At 36.5% G+C, this 5711-nt stretch overlaps 1 protein-coding gene across 2 annotated transcripts in view; it reads left to right on the forward strand.

Annotated features, from left to right (window-relative positions):
• Positions 1 to 5711, forward strand: part of LOC106867540 (synaptophysin) — a 188157-nt gene that overhangs the window by 93973 nt on the left and 88473 nt on the right. The gene's annotated exons all lie outside the window — the stretch shown is intronic.

A 5711-nucleotide genomic window follows, 5' to 3' on the forward strand; every position in this document is an offset into this window, starting at 1 on the left:
ATATATATATATATATATATATATATATATAATATGAGATGTTTTGGTATCCAGAAGACCCAAAAGGCAAGTAAGGTGTTAAGCTCCTGGTTCAATAGTAGCATGAGTGAGGAGTCTAAGGCAGGTTGTATATGAGTGTGTATATGTTAAATAAAATAAGATAACAAGGCCAAGGCAATTTGATATTCCTATGACATTTATAAATAGAAAGTTGGTCTTACAGCTGTTTCAGGGAAATAAGTGATATCCCATCATCAGCAACTTTAACATCCAACATGTATTCTTATTTTCATATTCTCTTTTAATACTTTCTGCTTTATATCAAATTTCTTGTATATCTCTCCCTCTCCAGAATAACTTCTTCAAAAAAAAAAGAACTCTACTAATTCTTTCTATTGAAGCTCTTTTAACTCGTCTCTGCTGATGGGATATCACTTATTTCCCTGAACCCACTGTAAGACCACCTTTCTATTTATAAATGTCCTAGGAATATCAAATTACCTTGGCCTTGTTATCTTATTTAACACACATATATACACATATACACATCATCATCACCATCATCACCATCATCATTTAACGTCCATGCACACGATCTTAGATCAAGTTACTTGCTATGCAAGTACATCTCCGTAATATAATTTGAACTATATATATATGTGTGTGTATACACACACACACACACACACACACACACACACACACACAGTTCAAATTTACAGAAAATAAAAGATGAAGACAGGTGAGGGAACAGCAAGCAGGTGTATTACTTTGACACTTGGGAATAGAAAGAGAGAGAGAGTAAGTGCAATTATGCATAGACATATATATATATATATATATATATATATATATATATATATACATACATACATACATACATACATACATACATAGACTCATCTGAAATGTGATATGAGTAAACATGCAGGAAAGTGAAAAAAAAACCTTAACATTGTTCAGGTAAGTGCAACACTGACCGGCATTTCTCAATATGCAATAAAAATTGGATTTCATGAACTGTAAAAAGGATTATCAGAAATCAGAAGTGGGTGGCAATCAAAATCGATGGGACATCTATCATGTTTGTGAGTGCGTCTGTGTGTGTGTTAGTGTGTGTGTGTGTGTGTGTGTGTGTTACGAAAGTAAAGTGTAATATATATATATATTCACCACGTCTATACTTGCGCATATACCACATCTCTATTTTGTGCATATGCTGCACATCTATATACTGTGTGTATATACTGTACAGATACATTGCATGCATCTGGACATATACATCACATGTATATATTCTACACATATTTTATTTATGAAATACACAGCCACATGCATATATGTGTGTCTGTGTGTGTGTGTATATATATATGTATACAGACACACACACACACTCTCACACTGTGAGATCACATCCTTACACCTATTGAGTATATTTATACAAACTAGATATAGCAGATCTATATATACTATTACATATGCAGCAATATATGCAGTATATATATTACATATATAAAAATATATATGTATATATACACACACACACACATATATATATATATATATATATATATATATATATAACTTCCCAGCTTACCAGTTTTCAGTCAGACCATACAACCCATGCTAGCATGGAAAACGGACATTAAATGATGATGATGATGATGGTGTGTGTGTGTGTGTGTGTGTATATCATCATCATCATCATCATCGTTTAACGTCCGCTTTCCATGCTAGCATGGGTTGGACGATTTGACTGAGGACTGGTGCAACCGGATGGCTACACCAGGCTCCAATCTAATTTGGCAGAGTTTCTACAGCTGGATGCCCTTCCTAACGCCAACCACTCATATATATATATATATATATATATATATATATATATATATATATATATAATGTGTACAGTAAAATGTACTCACACAATACAAATCTACATACACTACACAGCAGTACTAAGAATCTTTAAGCAGTCTCATCCCTGTACTTATTGAACTGTACTACATTATTATTCAATAAAGAGAATAACACCTCCCCCAAGATCCTTCATTTTGTTAATGAGCTCTAATTTGGGCACAAGGGACATAGAATATAATTCCATATCACAATCCATGCATCATCTGTAATATAAATTCTGTGTCATAATTCCCATCAACCTCTTTTATCTGTTGTCTTTTATTTTGTTTCACTCATTGGACTACTGCCATGCTGGAGCATCATCTTAACAGGTTGTACAAATTGAACCTGGTCCTTGTTTTTTTTTTTCTTTGCTTTTTTTCGCTTATAAATCTGGTACTTATTCTATTGGTATCTTTTGCTGAACCACTAAGCTATGGGGACAAACACAAACCAATATCAGTTGTAAAGCAGTGGTAGCGGAACATACAGATCATGAAGAACACTCACATTCATACCTACATACAAGCATATGCATATATGCATGCACACATGATGGGCGTCTTCAAATTTTTTGTCTCCTGAATTCAATCACAAGGCATTGGCTCCTTAAGGCTATAGTAGAAGATGCTTCTCCAAGGTGTTGCACATTGGAACTGAACCCAAAACCACAAGTTTGCAAGGTGGGTTCCTTAACCACACAGCCATGTCCATGCCTTTATCTTAATTTCATTGTGCCTTGTGGTATTTAGTTTCCTTTCCTTATGGTCAGAGTTCAAATCCAATGGAAATCAACTTTACTTTCCATCCTTTCAAGGTCAAGAAAGTAAGTACCACTGCAGGCACTGGGGGTCAGTCGTATTAGTCCTATCTTTCTAAATCCATGCCTTTGTCCCTATGTTAGAAAGGATTCTAAATGTGAAGGAGCAAGGACAGGGGGATATTTTCTTCAAGGAATGAAACACATTGTTTATTGTATGTATATACTGTGATTATTTGTATAGTATATCTTTTCTTTTACTTGTCTTAGTCATTTTCCTGTGGCCATGCTGGGGCACTGTCTTGAAGATTTTTTTTAGTTGAATGAATCAATCCCAGTACTTTTTTTTTTTTTGTAAGACTGATACTTATTCTGTTGGTCTCCTTTGCTGAACCACTAAATTATGGGAACTTAAACACACCCATAGGCACAGGAGTGATTGTGTGGTAAGAAGCTTGCTTCCCAACCATATGGTTCCGGGTTCAGTCCCACTGCATGACTCTTTGGGCAAGTGTCTTTTACTATAGCCTCAGACTGACCAAAGCCGTGTGAGTGGATTTAGTAGGCAGAAACTGAAAGGAGCCCATATATATATATATATATATATATATAAAGCACCATCCGATTGTGGTCGATGCCAGCCACCTCTGGCCCCTGTGCTGGTGGCATGTAAAAAGCACCCACTACACTCTCGGAGTGGTTGGCGTTAGGAAGGGCATCCATTTGTAGAAACACTGCCAGATCAGACTGGAGCTTGGTGCAGCCTCCTGGCTTCCCAGACCCCAGTCGAACCATCCAATCCATGCCAGCATGGAAAATGGACATTAAATGATGATGATGATATGTATATATGTATGTATGTATGTATTTGTGTGTCTGTGTTTTTTCCCTCCACCATTGCTTGACAACTGATGTTGGTGTTTTCCGTCCCTGTAACTTAGCAGATCAACAAAAGACACTGATAGAATAAGTATCAGGCTTACAAAGAATAAGTCCTGAGGTGGATTTGTGCAACTAAAGGCGGTGCTCCAGCATGGCTGCAGTCAAATGGCTGAAACAAGTAAAAAATTAAAAGAATAAAATGCCACCACTGGTTGTCAGACGGGGGTGGGGAACAAAATAAAGACACACACACACACACACACACACACACACACACACACACACACACACACGTATATCTATGTGATGGGTTTCTTTCATTTTCTGTCTGCCAGATCCACTCACAAGGCTTTAGTTGGCCTGAGGCTAGAGTAGAAGACACTTGCTCAGGGTGCCACACAGTGAGAGACTGAACCCAGAACCATGTGGTTGAGAAGGAAGCTTCTTACCACACAGCCACACCTGCACCTATGTAGATACGTTATATACAGTTTGTGTAGAAATGTATTGTGTATTTATATAAAGCATAAGGTGTGATCCATATCTACAATATATAGATATGAGGTATATGTGCAGTATATAAATATGACATATATGTATAGTTTATAGGTGTGGCATATATCTACAATATATATAGATGTGATGTTTATGTACAATGTATAGATATGAGGAATATAGTATATAGGTGTGATGTATATACACAGCATATATGTATGATGTATATGTGCAGCATATAAATGTGTGCTATATGTATATAGTTATGGTGTATATATACAGTATATACATAGGATGTAGATGTACAATATATAGATTTGAGGTATATGAATGATGTGTGATATATATGTTCTGTATAACGATGTAATGTATGTGTACAGTAAAGATGTGATGTAACAGTGTGTATATATATGTTTCATGTACATTATATAGGTAAGTTGTATATGTGGTGTACTGTGAAGGGATGCGTTTATGTATGGTGAGTGTATAAATGTGCTAATTCTATGGGTATAACATGTGTATTGATATGCTAATTTTAAAGACATAGCAAGTGTGTAGATGTACTAAATATGTACTGTGGCTATAGATGTGTTGTATATGTATGGTGTATGTATAATATATTTTACTTGTTTCAGTCATCGGACTGTGGTCATGCTGGGGCACTGCCTTCAAGAATTTTTTTTCTGTTTAATCAAATGAATTAACTCCAGTACAGTACTTTTTTTCTTTTTGTATATGTATAGTATATGTAAATGTTTTTTTTTTTTATATGTCTGTATAGTATATATAAACTACTGTTGTAAACGATGCATTCTTGCAACTTTACCCTTCCTTCCCTGTTGCTGGCACCACCACCACCACCACCAACACTAGCACCACCACACATACTGTTATTGGTGTTTATTTATAGTAATCATTGAAGAATCCCCTGAAATCTGCATCTTCTGCTTCCCTTACCCATCTTCTTTTCTCCCCTCCCGTTGCTTCCCAAAAGTGTCATGCTGACTAGAAACTTTTGCTGAAGCTCCAACAGCTGGAGACTGTGGAAACTGCTTTGCCTCTCAGACTAGCTCTGATCTCTTTCACGATGCTCACAGTAGCAAGCTTACCAAACAACAACAGCAGCAGCAGCAGCACCAGCAGCAACAGCAACAGCAGCGGCAGTGCCGAGGACACGGAACACATCAATTTACACTCTTACAACTTGTATGCACGTTTGCGTGTGTGTAGATGTGTGCACTCTCCTCTACCAGCAGAAGCAGCAGCTGGTGAGATGGACTGCTCTTTACATAGCATAACCACCGCCACCGCCACCACTGACAACACCACCGCCTTCTTACTTGTAGCTACAGATATGGTCATCTGGCCACCCCCCTCCACACTGCATTACATATACCACACACATACAATCCACTAATAGTGTGCAGTAGTTTTGCACATTAGTTTTTATATCTTTTAAAAAAATTATTACAGTTTGTTGTTTTTTTTATTTATTTATTTATTTATTGGTTTGCTATTTATTGTTTAACCCCTTTTCGTTCTCCTTTCTTCCGAAATATTTCCTTGTTCCAATGTTAGCTGGGTGTTCCCTAAATTTCTCTCTCTATCTACCTTCCTGTTTCATCGCCTTCATCCATTTCTGTACGCATCTGTATTATTTATCATAAAAGAATCAAAA

The sequence above is a fragment of the Octopus bimaculoides genome, chromosome 4 (assembly GCF_001194135.2).
Source record: "Octopus bimaculoides isolate UCB-OBI-ISO-001 chromosome 4, ASM119413v2, whole genome shotgun sequence".
NCBI lineage: Eukaryota > Metazoa > Mollusca > Cephalopoda > Octopoda > Octopodidae > Octopus > Octopus bimaculoides.